Here is a 19,532-nt window from a genome sequence, read left to right as displayed (position 1 = left end):
AAAAAATTTGGTGCATTTTTAGCTGGCTACCTTGTGGTCATGCATTTGATCTGGACAAGTTGTAGCAGATGAGATGAGGAATGTTAATTTTGCAAATTTCTAACTTCAGTTTTCAACAATGAACTTTCAAGAAATTTTCAACCAAATCTCTCCAGTCTTTGAGAACTTCTTCTCAGTGGTTTCTCTTCACCCAAATCTCTCCAGTCTATGACAATTCTTTCTACATCTACACGCTCACCCATTTCATTTGTTTATTTTCCCATGAAAGAAATTTCTCCAAATTCTAAATTCTAAAATACAGTACTTCAATATAGTTCAATATTTAGTTATACATAGTTCAATACAAGTGTCTCAGATAAGAACTCAAAACTGTAGAGGGGAAATTATTTTTCCTCCCCACATGTAATTCTAGAAAATGTATATATCAACTATGAAATGCAAATTTGGCTTTTAATGTTTGGTTCCTCATATAAATATTTTAACCTACCATAAATGCTAAAACATTTAGTAAATATCAGCAAATATTTTTTAAAATATCCATCCTGAGACTTAGAAAACTCAGGTAATGTGGAGAAAGACATCAAACTCATTTCTAGTTGGTAGTTTGAACCTAATAAATGGTTTACCAATTGATTGTGAGTGTCTGACCTATAGAGTCCACTTTTTAGACTACAACAGTCATAAATCTGAGTACATAAAACTAAAAGAAAGTAGCTAAAATAATTGACATCCTAAAGCAAGAATGAGAGTATGAAAGCTTAGAGAATCTAATTGTATTTTTGGGCATGAATGTTACTTCTCTTGGTAGAAATAGCAACCCATCTTCCCCTCCTTACAACACTATTCCCAAGTTAACTAGCATGTTCTTTTTAATTTTTTATTTGGATAGGAAAAGTTTAGCAACCTATAGTTTCCAGAGAGTTTGAAATCTAGATAGGGAAAAGAGAAGAAACGTGACAGTAAACAATACAAGACAGAATAATAAATATAACATTTGAATCATAGTATGCAATATATGAAGTTCTCAATATTTCAATTAATAAAGATAAATACTTAAATGTTACATTGCATACTGTGGATTTTATTGATGTAAGAGTTTGGAGAATTAAAAGATTAGTATGAATTTCATGTTTCCCCAAAAATAAGACCTAGCCGGACAATCAGCTTTAATGGAAAAATTAATATAAGATGCAGTATTATATTATATTATATTATATTATATTATTATATTATATTATATTATATTATATTATATTATATTATATTATATTATAATGTTATATTATATTACATAAGACCCAGTCTTATTTTACTATAAGACTGGATATTATATTATACTATATTATACTGTATTATACTGTATTATACTGCATTATACTGCATTACACTGCATTACACTATATTGCACTATATTATAGTATAGTATAGTATAGTATAGTATAGTATAGTATAGTATAGTATAGTATAGTATAGTATAGTATAGTATAGTATATTACCTGGTCTTATATTATAGTAAAATAAAATCAGGTCTTACATTAATTTTCGCTCCAAAAGATGCTGATTGTCTGGCTAGGTCTCATTTTTGGGGAAACACGGTAGTAATAGTTTAGAAAGACTTTATTCACAGCAGGCTTTAAGAGGGTCTTGAAAAATGACAAGAGAATACTTAGTAGTGGCCTAGAATGTGTGCAGCCTCTGAGATCGCTTAACACTGGCAGAAACATCTTTTGAAACATTTAATTAGGCGCCAATGATCTATAGTGTCTACTATTGGAAGGACTTCTGTTTCCACCACCCACACAGTCCTTTGGTTGTACAAAACAGCTTCTCTTAAATAAGAAACATAATATACACAAGCTACTCTGAGAATTAAACTTGGATCTGAATGGAATATCAGAATCAATTTGGGAACTTAAAAACAATACAGGCCACTGTCAGACCTATTGAAACAAAGTCTTTAAAAGGGTGAAGAATTTGTATTTTTTACAAGCCCCAGGTAATTCAGGTGGTTAGCCAGATTTGAGAATTACTAGATTTGAAGTTAAAGTGTATTATTATACTATTTGTGAAGGTTTTCTTAAAACTGACAACAGTGAAGTGTTAGAAAGCAATTCTAATAGCGCTTGCTGAACATGGTAGCAGCACTCTCACAATTAACTCACTCCAGGTCTCTCCTCTATGCACTCCCAGGCTCTGGGCCTCTTCGTAGACCTTCATGAATGTCCAAGATGAAGGGAAATTCCAGAATTTACTTAACCAAGAAGATAGATATTAAAGTGTTTAGAATTATGTTAGTGAAGACCATTGAAAAAGTGGTATTTGGTTCTAAGAAGAATATAATAAGTATATGAATAATAGAAAACTAAATAAGAACTGCCTCTTTAATATTATAATTCCCTCACTTAAAAAAAAGCAATATTTTTTATTACTAAAAGAATTACAAAATGGAATGACTTTAAAGAAATACTTCAAGCACTGTTTACTACTTCCACTCTAAACAAAGCACTAGTATACTGATAGGTTGAGTTTGCAACTCATTCAAAATTTATGCTGAAACTTGCATCTCTCTCTCGTCTTCTCTACCATCTCCTTCACACTCAGGCTACCGATTGTGACTTTCATAAGTGTGAATCTTGGCATTCTTTAATGTTTGAAATAATAGAATTTCAGATGTCCTAGAGGTTAAAGTGAAGAGTATTTGGTCAAAAAGAAGTTTTCAGAGACACAACAAAAATTATACCATATTAGAAATGCCTTATATGGTTTATACGGTCTCAACTCTTACCAGGGAAATATCATAATACTTAGTCATTGATCTTGCACTTTCCAGAAAACTTAAATTCACTCTGATTTAAAAAAAAAAAAATGCTACAGAGAATAAGCCGTATTATCATGTTTAAAAGACGGGAATAAATATTAATTTATTCATTCATTCATTCATTCATTTGACAATTGCTAAGAGTCTTCTATGTATCAGGATTTACACACTGGAGATGCCAAGATTAAATAACACTAATAATTGGATAGTGTAAAAGTGGAAACAAATGTCAACAAATATTGACAATATAGTAAAACAGGTGTTGGGAATACACTATATAGCAGTTTACCCACAAGGAGAGGGGTAATCAACATTTCCTTAGGGAAATGTATAAAGAGTAGATGAAACATTTGAGATGTATCTATGATGAAAAGTAGAATTTACTTACATGACTTGGGGAGAGGAAAAGAGAGGATTCTAGTAGATTTGGTATTCCAATACCGTCCCTTTCAGGTGCTGGTACTGGGAGATTTCTCTCTCATCAAACTCTGCACTACCACTTACTTACCTGCTGCTCGCAGGGTTCATAAAATATCTGAGCCACAAAAGATTGGTGATCTGTTCACAACGCAGCTGCTAGAATGAGAGTCAGCAAAATCTTAGGCGATAGACTGATGTTTTTTTTCTATTGAAAAATCCATAGACAACATGCAGGCCGCTGTGTGTATAAGACTCTCCCTTGATAGCTACATGAGCAAAAGCCAACATGACTCCTTAAAACAAGTGTGTTGGTCACCAAAATGGCAACAGAGCATCTGCAGGCATCAGCTTAGCTCCTTCACAGCAAACTGTGGTCAACAAAGGACAGTGACAGTAGCTCTCTTGATGCTAATTTGCTGACCTCATCCAGACTCCTCCCTCCTTATTTTCCAAATGATACTCATTGAGTGGCTTCACCACTCACTCCAAATTAATGACCATTACTACCATCATCAAGGGTGGGTATACTGAGGATTTCCCTACTCTTTTCTGGTTTATTATTAGGGCATCTACTCCATGTTATACTTTCTTCAGAGTCCTTCTTAAATCTTAAGAGCCTTTTGTTTTCTCCATATAAAGCTGACTCTGCCAAATAAAAAATACTGTTTTCAAAATTATCGCTTTTAACAAGGGCTCCAAAAGCCTATTCTGGAAGTCAAAAATGAAATGTGGGTTGTTTCTTTCTCCAAATGCTTGTTATCCACAATTCTAATTTTCTTCAAAACAATGGATGTTTTGAAGAATTTCCAATTTCCAACTGAGCAGAGATTAGGACAAATTTAATACTTCTAAATAATAGCTCACTACCTTTGTCAGTGAAAGAGAGTGCTAAAAGGGGAACGTAGGAGACCTGAGTGGAGCACTTACATAATCTGCTATATTTGGTAAGGTTAAAACAGCCTTCTCAGGTAGATGTTATCATCCCCTACATTATAGACGTAATTGTTAAGACTTAGGTTGCGCCCATGCTCACAGTCAGTGGGTTGGATTCCAAGTCTTCTGACTTCAGGGTTAGTGTGCTCTAAGTTTCATCTATAAAAGAAAACTAATCAAGAATAATATAGCCCCAATTTCCACATTGCTAGTATATGACATCTAAATGAACAAGTTCAGATGTATCACAGCTAAATAATAATATGACTAACATTTATTAATAGTTTAATATTTATCAAACACTATGCCACACTTGATTTGAGTTAATTCTTGTTATCCTTACAACAGCCTTATGTGGTTGATATTACTAATTCCGTTTGATGCCTAAGTCAACCGGAGCTCATAGAACTTATGTAGCTTTCTAAAGACCACAGGGATGATATGCGTTTGAGTCTGAATGTGATTCAGGATTCAGACCTGATTCCAAAAGTCCACACTCTTAATGATTGCCCTACACTACCTTTACAGCTAAAGAGAATAAAGTTCTAATATATAGAATCAGAGAATATACATCACCAGAGAAGACATTTCCTTCTCAAGATGTACATTTGTCAACAGTATTAGAAAACAATTCGTAGTGACACCATTCATACAAGGAGTCACATGATCTTAGGCACCATTGTTTACATATGGTATATCTTCTCACCTCAGTAAACTTAAGTCAGAAACTAATCACAAACAAAAAGGAAAAAAAGGTGGAATAAACTTGCACCTTTAGTATTTCATAAACATACTTCTATGCAATCTATGGACCAAAGAAGTTGAAATGAAAATTTAGAACATTTTGGCTTGCTGCTTCCTGGAGGCTGCGAGGAGGTTGATGCATGGCCAGGGAGCAGGGCTTGACCTGGGAGTGTGGTGCCATTCAGGACACCCAAGGCTGCGCGAGCTCCTCCTTAGTGGGCATTACAGCACTAAAGGAGAACCTTCAAGGAGAATCAGGTGGGGAGCCAAGATGCAAGTCCGACATGCATAACCAGGCTTGGGGAAGAGCAGAGCTCTTCCACGTCCTCGATGGGGATAGCCACCTCCCAGGAACAAGCGATGCCTCCCACGAACATGGATTTCTGAATCCTTGGCCCCGGCTTCCTAGTCCTGGAAGGAAACCTGAGTACCAACAGCTGCCTCCGGGACAAACATGAGGTCTGCCAGCAGCTTCTGTGCCCGAATGGGAATCAGACCACTAACTGACCCAGCCTGCTGGCCTGTCGGCATGGCTGATTAGTCACTAACCCATTAAGATGCCTTATTTAGGGGAAGGAGTAAGCGATTTTAAGTGGAATAGCCCTGAAAAAAGAACCAGATGCTAGTTATGACCCATTTTAGAAACACCCATTATTTATGGCCCTAGGGCATGCAGACACCCTGTGTCGTTCACTCCTGGATGGGGTGCCCAGCTCCTTGGAGTTAAACGTGGGCATCCTTTGGCAGTTATCTTTGGGTGAGGCATCCCCCTCTAGCTGCCTTAGCGCCTTCAGTATGGCCTTGGACCATTTCCAGCTTTCATTTCCTCATGGGAAGCCAGCACTTGACCACCTTGGCCACCTTGACCTCCAGTGTATTTCTTTACCCCATGGGACACCCCTTACCCTAACCCCTGTACTCCTCAGTCCCTCCAACTCTGAGCAGGGACACTGCCTCTGGCCCCTATACCCAGGTTGGATGGCAGAGTTCAGCCAGCTCAGCCTTCCCAGCTGCAGTGGGGAAAGGGGTCTTGTGAGGAGCTTCCACCTGAAGATGTGTCAAGCCCTTCATTCTGATTGGGCCTCCAGGTGCAGCACTGTGGCACTTGTGCCATATTTAAGCCCAGAAATCCACCCTCTGCCCCCTTGCCATAGGATAGACCCTCAGTCTGTCCCCCACTGGCCCCTCTCACCACATTCCCTGCCATAGTTCAGGGCCTATCGCTGCCTCTTCAAGCACTAATCAATACCTGCCCCCACCCACCACTCCTAAAACATGCTCCAAGCATTGGAGAGACATTGCATGGTGTCTAGTGAGCTATGGATCTGCTGGACTTGGGTCTGAATTTTGCTTTTTTAAAGGATCTCAGATATAAGTTGTTCACTGTTCTTCAGAGCACAAAACACTCTGTTGGTCCATTTAAGGCCCCTCTATTTGTCATTTCTTTTCACTTTCATTTCTTTCCCTTTGCCCTTCAGCCTTACTTCCTGCACCCGTTCCTCTGCCTAGCCCTTGTCCTGGGCCAGCACTCTAGTATATTGGATATAGGTCCTCAAATATGTATACGTGCAGCCTTATAAAATGAGTTTTGTATACTTGTGTTTTTAAAGTATATAAACGGCATGCTATAATAAAAAAATTAGAACATTTTAATTAAATGATGACAAAAAATCCTGTATACCAAAACGTCTAGGGTACAGATAAAGCTGTACTTTTAGGGAAAGCATAGCCTTATATATTTATATTACAAAGCTGAAAGGATAAAAATTATTTCCTCAAGCATCCACCTAAAAATAAACAGAATAATTTTTAAATAAGTCTAAAAACATACCATATAAAATCCAAAATAAACCCAAAGAAAGTAAAAGGAACTAGAGTAGCAAATCACAGAAATTAATAAAATAAAAAACACACATCAATTGGAGAGGATCAAAAAAGCAAAAGTTGGTTCCTTAAAAGACTGAATAAGAAAATATACAAACATCTGGTTAGACTAATCAAGAAAAATTTTAGAAGGCACAAATACATGGAAAATCCAAAAGAATCTATCATAGTATGAGCTTTAAGTAAGTTTACACAAAATGATTATGGAAAAACTCAATTGTGTTTCTATACCCCAGCAACAAACTGAAAAAAGAATTAGAAAAAGATACTATTTATTTAGATAGAATAAATAGTATAATAGAACATATTAAGTAACTAGTTATAAAACTAGGAAGCACAAAAATTCTCCAGAGAAATTACAATATGTGTGCAAGATGCCACAGTGCACATAAATAAATGTAAAGATATTTGTGAGCATGAATTGGAATATTCAATGTGTGATGATATCAAGTCTTTCAAGAGTTTTTCTATTGACTTATAGATTTCATGTAATCCTACCGAAAATTTTAATGAGGATGTGTGTTTGAGTGTATGTGTGTATATTATGAACTTAGTAAGTTGACGCTAAAATATTTTATGCAGCAGTGTCATAAAAAAGACAATATGATCTTGATGAAAAGTTCAAGGTAGAGATACATGCTCAAATACATAATGTATGGTTATTGTAATTAAGATACCGGGTTACTGATGCTGGAATAAACAGAGACCAATGAAATTGAACATAGAGAAGCCAGAGAAGGACACACTCATATGGACACTTCATATATGACATAGGTTTATTTCACTTAAGTGGGACATGATGAATTTTTCAATAAATGGTGATGAGAAAATTGGATTTCCTACCTCACACTGCATTTTTAAAAACCCACTTCCCCAGTGAATTGTGGCATATGTAAAAGACAACACTATAACTATTTTAGAAATACATACAAGCACTGTCATAAACTAGGAGTCTTATTATAAATTTTATCCAGAAAACACAAAAATAGATGTTTAAATTCAATTACATTTAAATGAAAAACTTCTGTTTAATCAAATGAAACCTCAGAGTGAGAAGACAAGCTATAGATTGAGAGTAAATATTTGCTATATATAAAATTGTATCTATCTTTTTTCTTATTGATTCATAGAAGTACTTTACATATTCTGAAAACTAGCTCCTATCAATCTTATATATAGGAAATATTTCCTCTCAATCTATAAATTCGTAAATCAAGAGGAAAATGGCCAAAAGATCTGAATAAGCACTTCTAAGACAAACCTCAAGGGCCAAAAAAGTCGTAATAGGACAATAAATAAATTAAAACCATAATGAGATACCAGTAACCATTCACAAATTTGAGAAATACTAAGAAGTCTAACAGTATCAAGAGTTGATAAAGATATAGAGCAACAGGATCTCTCAATATATTGCTGGTGGAAGTATTTCTTAACGCCATCTCTTTGGAAAGCTATAATTACCTGGCAAAACTGGAAATGTATGCATTCTACAGTTCAGTAATTTTTCTCCTAGGTATATACCCCAGAGAATATATTGTATGTTAGCACAAGCACACACATATCTGGATATTCACACCTGCATTTATAACTGCAAAATGGGGAAGCAACCTAAATGTTTGTAAACTGGATAAATTGTGATCTATTAACATAGTAGATTGCTAAACTAGTATAGTAGATTACTAAACAAAATAAAGGGAATATACCATTAGGTTGTGATTGGGTTTGAGTTGAGTGTTAACTAATACAATACTCAGGTGGTTTAAATGCACTACTAACATTTAAGTGTGGCAGACATTTTACGGGCCACTGATCTAGGGAAGGAAATATATAAGGCTGTGGGTAACAATAATACAATAGGCTGAGCCCCAACTAGCATAATAGCTGGAACCTTAGTCTCCTTTCTTTTTCCAAGCCTATGTCCCTTAAACCCAGATGGATGTCAAAGGTTTACAAACTTTTTAATTAAAATCATCAACCCTCTTACCGTGTTTCCCCGAAAATAAGGCCTAGTTGTACAATCAGCTCTAATGCGTCTTTTGGAGGAAAAATTAGTATAAGACCCGGTCTTATTTTACTATGATATAAGACTAGGTCTTATATAAGACTGGGTATAATATAATATAATACAATATAGTATAATATAATATAGTACCTGGTATTATATTAATTTTTGCTGCAAAAGACGCATTAGAGCTGATGGTCTGGCTAGGTCTCATTTTCAGGGAAACAGGGTACCTGTTGTTCCTCCAGGCCTTGGGTTTGATGAAACGACACCCCAAATCTGCTGTTTTCCCTTGCTCCTTTGCTGCTGCTGCTGCTGCTGCTGCTGCTGCTGCTGCTGCTGCTGCTGCTGCTGCTGCTGCTGTCACAGTGGTGGCAGTCTCAGACTCACTGCTCTTATGTGAGCAGCCTCTCACTACAGTTTCCTTGCTCTGGCAGGTAAAGAAAATGTGGCTGTTCTTCCCATGCCCTCCTCCAATAATTCACTCCATTGGAGCTGAGGAAGAAAAAGTGTGAGAGACTAAAGCTGCTTCCATTCTCACATAACAGGGTAGGTTCCTATTTATTCCCCACATTTCTAGGGACAAACTCTCCTGCTACCGTCACCTTTCACAGATTTACTATAAAACTAATGAAGCTGATTTGCACAGGTTTCTTCCATAGGCCTATAGGAACCCTATCAATGTGTTCACATGGCCTTGTTTTTATAAAATTTGCAAAACTAAGATAGTTTGATGGGAATGAGTTAAGACCACAGTCCATTTCTACTCTAACACCTCATTCATAAAGCTTCAATTCATGATGGCTGACATTAGAATAGCCCAGAGCATTTTTGATATTTGGTAATAGCAAGGTTGAGCTGGGAATGTATTTAAAGTAATATTAGTGCAATATGGATAAATATATCTATCAATCTGTCTAAGCCACTTAGATTGATGGCTAGATCAATCGATAGAATTATATAATAGATATATAGAAAACTATATAATATAACTACACAAAGATAGAGGTAGAGATAGAGATGGGGATAGAGAGAGAAAGAGATATTGTTTGTAGTCATTTCTGGGTATGGTTACGTTATTGTGAAGCATCCTTCTGTAGTAATGCCTTGTGGGAATATTCTTACTAGCCACTGTGCTAACATACGATGAAAACAAAACTGAGGAGCTAGAGTTTACATTATAATCTGAATATATATTATTATGTTAGCTGCCAAAACAATATAAATACTGGGAAAGAAATCAGGTTCAAGTGTCTGAAACCAGAGGGGGTAGTCTGTGCAAAAATCTTCCAAACAATTCGTATATGAAGAAATTTGATAGAAATTTTCCAACAAATTTGAATAATCTGAAAATTTTGCATGATATTATAGTTAATATATTATAAAACTAAAACATTTCTAGAAGCATCAATACATTTTATAAAATTTTGATTAAACAAGTATAGAGGAGGGAAAGGTTTTCCTTGACCCTCTTAGGCTCCCTGACTGGATCTGAAAAGTAAACTGACAAAGACACGTTAACAGGAGAAAAGCAACAGATTTATTTGATATTTTACTTGACATAGAAAACTTCATAAGGAAATGAAGACCCAAAGAGACAATTAGATCCGAGCATTTTTATGCTAGGTTTGATGAAGAGTGGGCATTCCTGTAGAAATATGATAGGTTAAGGGGTATGGGGTCAATTGAATACACTGGAGGAAACTTAGCAAGGCCTATTTGTTCAGATTCTTCTCTGCATCTCTTTGTCTTTGGAGATAAGGGTGGTCCTTTCCTCCCTGTACAGGGAGGGCACCTCTCACATGACCTCTTTCAGGGGCGAAGGGCTAGAGGAAAGTCAGACTGACCTTTCTGTCTCTGCTATTTTCTCAAACTCCTTCATCTTAAAATATTCAATTTGCCAAGATGCCATATTTTGGGGGAGAGGGTAGCCTGTTCTGAACTCCTTTATATGTTAGAAGTAAGAGGAAAGAATTATCCTTTTTTTCTTGCTATAGAAAATCATTTTACGTACTCATTGTCATTTGGAGAGGAACTCAAAGAAGATGCAGTGAAAATGTGTAGAAAAACAAATGTTAGAGATATGCCTGACAATTAAAAATACTGTTATTTTATGTACTTTTGTAGTATTGGTTAGCTTTTAAGATGGATATTTTATTTTTATTTTCTCATCTAAATATTTGTCTTCATATCTAATTTTATATGTTTAACTTTGCTTTTTCTGAGGTACCCACAGATGGTATAAGTTTCAGGCTCCTCAGAACCTGGATCTGCCTTTGCCTCCATGAGATTTCCCAAGGGAATCACTACTGATGTCAACCCTCATGAAAGTCATCGTTCTGGGAGGACATATTTAGGGCCTCTCCTTTGGAGCCCTTGTCATATAAAAGTAAACATGTAAAAATAAGCCTAAATCCATGCAATTTCAAATATATAGAGCTGTATCTATTGCCCTCAACTCGCTTCTCACACCAGCATTTCTCTCTTCTTCCTTTTGCCCTTGTGCAACCCCATCCCACTCTTCATAATCACGTCTACTTGGGAACACGTGACCCAGTGCTTCTGGCACTCGCCACTCCCTTTGCCCTTCTGCAAGAGGTCTAATGCTTCACTATCAGTGGGCCACACCTGGGAGCATTGGCCATGAAAGCCCCAACACTGCTCATCAAACATGGTTTTATACTTAAACCCTAAAGAAACAACTACTGAAACCCTTCTTCCACTTTCCTCTTTGTCTGGAATCCTGCTTCTCTGCTGGTTACTGCGCTAGGGATCGATATCCTGTTGTTTTTCCTACCAGAGCAAGGAAGTTCAGAGAAACCCATTTCTCCACTGGCTATCCTGAAAAAGAGGAGAAACACCTCCCACCAAAATTTGGAATTGGAATTTCAAGAGTTTGGAACAGAGAAGTAATCTTCTCTGCAGCTAGATTTGTTATGAACATGACCCATGGAATCATAAAAAAAAAAAAAAAAAAATGGAGAGAGAAAAATATTGCTTAGTTATTTTAATTCATTTACTGCCTCATTTAAATGGTTTTCTGTGAGTGGACTGGAAACTTAACCACTACTCTTAACATTGTTGTTTTAGGCAAAGTGTGCTCTTGCATTACAAGTAACTGACTTCATAAATGATTGTTGGGATACTAACTGCTGGTTCACTGAGTAAACAAGCTCGTTTTCAGTTTGTGAAGCTACAACTCCCTTCCACTATTTCTGTAATTAGAGCCAGTTGCTGGGTAAGCCATCCCATTACCTATCACCTAGGTGTCACTATGGTTAATTATTAAAACAAATCTAAGTACATGGTATTTACCATCCCTATGACACCTTTATTTCTCTTCCAAAGTACAGAGTGGCCCTTTGCAATATTCACTTAATTTCTCCAAGAAGGTTTGGAAGCTGTAAGAACTCTCATTCTCTCTTCACTGCTGTTGCTGATGGGATCACCCATTGTCTCCTGTTTAAAGTAGCCTTAATATGTGATTCAGTGCAGCTGCTCAGTGGAAGGTCCAGGCCTAGCCTAGAACAAAGGGACTGGAAGGACAGAGCACAGCCCTTTGCACATTGCATGAAATTCCACTCAGGTCCACTATAGCTGTCTTGAACCTCTGCAGTTTCTCATGGTCCATTACTTTTAATTCAAGTATATAGAACTAATGATAACACCTATGCCAGTGTCCCTCAAAATGTGGTCCTCAGACCAGTGTGGTCTACAAACGGTTGCCAGCCAATGACACAGCACATACAGAAATTGAGCATACGCATTAAATAACTTTTATAGTCAGCTGACATTGATGCACACTGTCACATCCAAGCATATCATCAGGGAACTCATTTCATTAAACAGGGAGTCCCCAGTTTGGGTGTTATCAGACTCACAGAGTGAGTTACATGTGATGTGAGCAGCAAACTGGTCATGCACAGTAAGACCACGTATTGGCGGGCAAGAGATCAGAAGTTCAAGAACTATTTTTTTAAAACCTAGTTCTTCATGGTAGATAGTTTTAGAAGCTTTGGTCTAGGCTATTGAGAGTGGGCTGCGAGGCAGGGAAAGTTTAGTGAACGCAAGTTGTAAAGAACCCAGTGACCGCTATAAAGATAGTCCTGATTTCTGCACAGTTTCAGAGTAATTTTCACCTTTGCCAAGACCTTCTATTTGAAATCTGTGTACTGGGGCTAAGGTGAGTCCGGTTGCAGCTTAGATGATATTCCACTGTCAACTGCCTCTTCGGAGAGACTGCGGAGAACTTTCTTCTATCCAGCAGAGTAGAAATAACTTGCCGTGTATACAGCACTGATGTCCAAAAGAAAAGCCACACAGAGACATCTAGTGGCAATAGGAAATCACCAGCCTGCTCAAAGGAATCCAAGAATTTCCAAACCATGAGCTGCTTGGGGGCTTTAAGTTCATTTATTGAACTTTACCTCACACCCTAGAAAGTTAGTCACTGTGTTTGAAGGCAAGCAGAGGTCAGAGTGATTTGTAGCACCTAAAATGGAGCTGGACACCCGATCTATTTGTTAGGCCACACCTAACAAGTCACTGTATAGAAAAATAAAGGAAAGAGTGAAAGCAAAAGATAAATTCTTCAGACCACTATGCTGAGGAGTGGATACAGATAGAAGACCCTCATTTTATGGGCAATTACTTCAATACTCTCTTTCTAGTTGGCTGTAAAACAGACTGTACCCTGGAGAGGAAGAAAAGACACAAAGCTCTGAAATAAACTGAATACATTAAAAACAGTCCTCCAAATTTGCTGATCTAAAAATTAGCATCAGCAGAACTCTTAATGAGAGTTGCTTGTGAGCCTCACAGCAAGATGACAAAGCCAAATCAAAGCTAGCCACCCAGATGGATAAAACAAAGCCCTTAGAAGAGGCAAGCTTTTCCTGGCCTCTGATGGTCAGATTGAAGCTAAACCAAATAAAGTTTCTTCAGATTTTCATTATCAAAAGCTGACTTTGGGAGCGTTTTTTCCTTTTTTCTTTCTTTCTTTCTTTTTTTTTTTTTTTTCTGGTTAAGATGGCAGAGTAGGTAAATGCTGTACTCACCTCCTCTCAGGACCACATCAATTACAACTAAAACACAGGACAACCATTACTGAGGATTGCCTGAAGTCTAGCTGAATCAAAGCCCTATAATTACGGACATACAGACGAAGCCACCTTAAGATTGGTAGAGGCAGAGACCTGGAACAGTCTATTCCCACACCTGCATGTGACCATTACAAATCAGGAGGGATATCTCGGCTACAGAGATTTACCCACTCCCCTGGAGGAGCGAGGGGTTCCAGCCCCTCCCCAACCCAGGGTTTCCGTTCCGGGGAGAGAAGTCCCCATAACTTCTGGCTGTGAAAACCAGTGGAGATTATGGCTGAATGAACGGAGGGTGGTTGCAGTCCCAGGTGCTCCTTTTAAGGGGCCCACTGCATAGATCTACTGGCTAATGGACTCACTCACTCTAAGCTCCCATGCTGGAGCCTCAGTTCAAAAGATGCAAGGGAGGACCTGAGTTGTCTGGCCTCAGGGTGAGCACCGGAAGGACAGCTTTCTCTCGGAAGGAGGAGCTGGCAGAAGCCATTGTTTCTTTGTTGAGTCCTCCCTTTCTCAGTGTGCAGATACATGCAGATACAACATGTGAGTCTCCACCAAACTGGCTATCACCTTTCATCTGCCCTGCCCTAGTGATTCTCTGAGACCATGCCCCACCCAATTTTGGGCACACGCAAGCACTTCCAGTGGCTCTTCTGTTTAAACAGCCTGCCTTGGCTTATGCTGTGGGCTTCCCTAAAGTCTCTCAAAGGTTTACAAAACCCAAACAAGCAGCATCTGGCTTTGGCATGTCCCATACCTCTGGCTAAGCAGCCCTATGCCTGGTACTAAGGACAGCCATCCTTGGTTCGTGGCTTGGCCTCTTAAGTAACCGCCAAGCACAGTGCAGGCGGTGACCATCTGCAGATTACTTTGTGGCTCATGTCAGGTGGTCCTAGACAGGGCACAGACTGCAGCTGAACTTGACCTGCAGTGGCAGGCCCAGTAGCCAGCTTCAGACTGGACTGGAGCATCACCCATGCAAGGACAACACACGCAAAGGGCAGACTGGGCAGGCACCAAAGCCCTGCTAAAGTGAACCCTGCTCTATCGGGTCAGCTCCTGCACTATAAAACCTCCCCTATAGTCATGGCCAGGCCTTACAACCAATCAGCCAGAGGGTCAGTCCCTCCCATTGATGTGCAAACGGCAACCAAGGCTCAACTACAACAGCAGGGCACACACAACCCATACCAGAGACACATCTGGAGCATCTAACTCTGGCGATCAGGGAGACTGTAGCACTGGGCCCCACAGGACACCTACTATATAAGGCCACTCTAAAGACCAGGAGGCATAGCAGCCCTACCTAACACATAGAAACAAAGACAGGGAAGCAGCCAAAATGGGGAGACAAAGAAACATGCCCCAAATAAAAGAACAGAACAAAGGTCCAGAAATTATTAAACAAAATGGAGACACGCAATCAACCAGATGCAGAGTTCCAAACACTGGTTGTAAGGATGTTCAATGATCTCAGGGAGAACTTTGAGATAGAAAAAATAATAAAGAACCAGTCAGAAATAAAGACAACAATAACTGAAATGAAGAATAAATTAGAGGGAATCAATAGTAGATTAGATGAAGCAGAGGATCGAATCAGTGATTTAGAAAATAAGGGAGCAGAAAACACCAATTCAGAAAAGCAAAAAGAAAAAAGAATTCAAAAAAATGAGGGGAGTTCAAGGGACCTCTGGGACAACATCAAGCATAACAACATTCGCATGATAGGGGTACCAGAAGGAAAAGAGAGACAGTGAAAAATTGAACACCTATTTGAAGAAATAATGACTGAAAACTTCCCTCACCTGGCAGAGGAAATACATATACAAGCCCAGGAAGCAGAGACACTCCCCAAAACGATGAACCCAAAGAGGTCTTCACTAACACATATCATAAGATTGTCAGCTGATTTCTCAACAGAAACTTTGTAGGTCAGAAGGGGTTGGCACAAAATATTCAAAGTGATGAAAAGCAAGGACCTACAACCAAGATTACCCAGTAAAGCTATCATTTAGAACTGAAGGACAAATAAAGAGCTTCCCAGACAAGACAAAGCTAAAGGAGTTCATCACCACCAAACCAGTATTACACAGAATCTTAGAGGGACTTCTTTAAGACAACAGCAATAAAAAGATCAAAAACATTAATAATAAAATGACAGTAACTACATATTTATCAACAAATACTTTAAATGTAAATGGATTAAATGCTCCAATCAAAAGACAGGATGGCTGAATGGATAAGAAAATAAGACCCTTAGGTACGCTGCCTACAAGAAACTCCTTCAGATTAAAAGACATGCACAGACTGAAAGTAAAGGAATGGAAAAAGACATTTCATGAAAATGGAAACAAAATAAAACCAGCTGGAGTAGCAGTACTTGTATGAGACAAAACAGACTTTAAGACAAAGGCTGCAACAAGAGACAAGGAAGGACCCAGTAATCCCACTTCTGGGTATTTATCTGAAGAAACCCAAAATGCTACTTCGAGGGAGACATATGCATCCATATGTTCATTGCATCATTGTTTACATTGGCCAAGATGTGGAGGCAGCCTTGGTGTCCATGGATAGATGAATGGATAAAGAGTAGATGGTACATGTGCACAACGGAATATTGCTCGGCCACGGAAGGGAATGGGTTCTCGCCATCTGTGACAGCATGGATGGACCTGAAGGGCATTGTACTGAGTAAAGTATATCAGACAGAAAAAGACAGATGCAATGTGATTTTGCTAAATGTGGAATCTAAAGAGCAAAACAAACAAACAAACAAAACAGAAAGTCATAGATACAGAGAACATTTTGATGGTTGTCAGACCAGGAGGCAGGGTAAGGGGAAGTTGAGAATGGTTGAAATAAGGGAAGGGATTAAGAAGTACAAATTGGTTGTTACAAAGTAATCATGGGGATGTAGGAAATAGCATAAGGAATATAGTCAATAATATTGTAATAACCATGTAGGGTGTCAGATGGGTACTAGATTTATTGGGGTGATAGATGTGAGCGGGGTTGGGAGACAGGGTGAAAAAGCTGAGGGCATTAAGAAGTACAAATCGGTAGTTACAAAATAGTCATGGGGATGTAAAGCAAAGCATAGGGAATATAGTCAATAATGTGGTATTAACTATGTGTAGTGCCAGGTGAGTACTAGACTAATTAGGGGGATTACTTCTTAAATTATATAAATGTCAAACCACTATGCTATACACCTGAAGTTAATATAAAGTAATATTGAATGTCAACAGTAATTGAAAATTTTAAAGGGGGAGAAATGTGAAGGGTAACAAGAGGTCCAAATTTCGAGGTATAAAACAAACAAGTCAGGGGGATGTAATGTACAGCATAGAGAATATAGTCAATAATATTGTGATAGCGTGGTGCAGTGTCAGATGGTTGGTGGATTTATCATGGTGATAACTTCTTTAGGTATATAAATGTTGAATAACTATGGTGTATACCGAAACAAATATAATATTGTATGTTAGCTATATTTTAATACAAATCTTTTTAAATAAATTTAAAAAGCTGACTCTTTCACAGTCAGGTGTGCAAATAAATTAGAGTAGGTTTAAATTAGCTGGTAAAAATCATAGGATTTTATTATGAGAAAAAATATTGATAGTCTATTACCACTGATTTTTGCATCTTCCATGCAGCAAGGTCAAATTTCATATACTATAATTCAGGTACTCTAACATAGCTTTTAAAAAATTGTCCAATTGATACAATCTCAAAGTAAGTCCTCCCTTCAGCCCACCCATTTAATGACAAGAAAGCTCTTAAACTTGTCCATTCATGTTCATTGAACCTCTTCTTGATTACATTAACCCTTGCAGTTGAACTTATATTCTAGTTCAAACTATTTATTCAAACAATTTCTCTCTTCAAGTCTCTCCTCCTTTCCCAAATGAAATTTAGACAAAAGAAGATTAGACATTGTGTTGTATTTCTCTCCTGGATTCTGCTTCTCTGAGCTGTAATTGGTTTCTCCTGCTCTGACCTCAGACTGTCCTATCTAAATCCACTCAGTCCACACTGGTGAAATCCATGGTCTGTTCTGTCAGCACATTTAGTGTCTGATATTAACTTCCCCTTCCCACTCAACCTCTTGCTCTTCTTAGGTCTCACTACCCACCCTCACCCACAGCCCCAGCTGTAGCCCTCACTAGAGCCATCCCTCACTACAGGGATCTGTGATTGGTCCACTGGTTCTCAGCTATCTCCCTGGGAGCATGTCAGAATGCCACGATACAGCCTATGAGTGAGCCAAGAGAAGCTTAGTGGTTTTATTTCTGGACCTCTCCCTTCCAAAGCAAATGACACCAATATGACTACTCTTTTGGCCATCTCATGTTGCAATCCGGTGAGATTCATTCCTCCCAGGGTTCACTATGAGAAGCAGGATATATTTGTTTCCTAGGGCTGCTGTATCAAATTATCATAAACTTTGTGGCTTAAATCAACAGAAATGTATTTTCTCCCAGTCTGGGAGACCAGTAGTCTGAAACCAAGTTGTCAGCAGGGTTAAATCTCTCTGGAGGCTCTGAGGGAGGATCTATCTGTTCCATGCCTCTCTCATACCTTTTGATGGTTACCAGGAACCCATGACCTCCTTCTCTCTGTATCTCTGTGTCTGTTTCATCGCACTCTTATAAAGATTTTCCACTGAACTTAGGGCCGATCTTAATTCCGAATGCTTTCATCTCGAGATCTTCAATTATATCTGCAGAAAACCTTTTTCTCTATATGGTTACATTTATAGATTCTGGGTGTTGGAACTTGTATACATCTTTTGGTGGGGGGCACTATTAAATCTACTAAATGGAGCATAGTCTCTACTGGGGTCTCTATCTTCTCATAAAGGCCAAGGGTGTGTCCTTCAGGGGACCCCAGTGGCATAACAACCTTTGATCCATTTTCTTTGAAACCGCCACCTTTTGCACAGGAAATGTTTCTGCTTCTTGTCCCTTTTCAGTGAAGAATTCACCTATGTCCTATCAGCACTCTTTTCTTTGTGGCCTTTTGGTTCTAGAAGGTACCTATTCTCCTCTTCCTTGAGATGATAAAGTCTCAGGACAAGCACTAATGACAAAAAAAAAATGAAAAGAAAATAAGAAAGAGAGAGAGAGAGAGAGAGAGAGAGAGAGAGAGAGAGAGAGAGAGAGAGAGAGAAAGAAAGAAAGAAAGAAAGAAAGAAAGAAAGAAAGAAAGAAAGAAAGAAAGAAAGAAAGAAAGAAAGAAAGAAAGAAAGAAAGAAACTGTGTGGTCTAAGAGACACATTATATTACTTGTGAACCTATTTCAAAAACATTACATCGATTATATACAGACAGTCGCACACAGAGTCTGTTATATTAAGGTATTGGCCCTACACGGCACATCTTAACAATAACTTGAAGGGAGAAATCCAGACTTGGAAAATAATATAAAGTTTTACTATGTATAAACATGCTAATCACAAACAGTCACTAATATACCTTGGCTTATATGTAATCTTCCTCTATAGAGTATAAAATATTTTAAAAGTATTAGTTCAACGGGCAGCATTTAATTCAATAGGTTTTGGTAAGCTATAGCTTTAGGCCTTAGAAGAATTCACTCCCTTCTACCCTCTCTGTTTTAACTTTTC

Source organism: Rhinolophus sinicus, chromosome 1 (assembly GCF_057876585.1).
Source record: "Rhinolophus sinicus isolate RSI-liver-muscle chromosome 1, RSI-T2T, whole genome shotgun sequence".
Lineage (NCBI taxonomy): Eukaryota > Metazoa > Chordata > Mammalia > Chiroptera > Rhinolophidae > Rhinolophus > Rhinolophus sinicus.
This window is presented reverse-complemented; position numbering follows the sequence as displayed.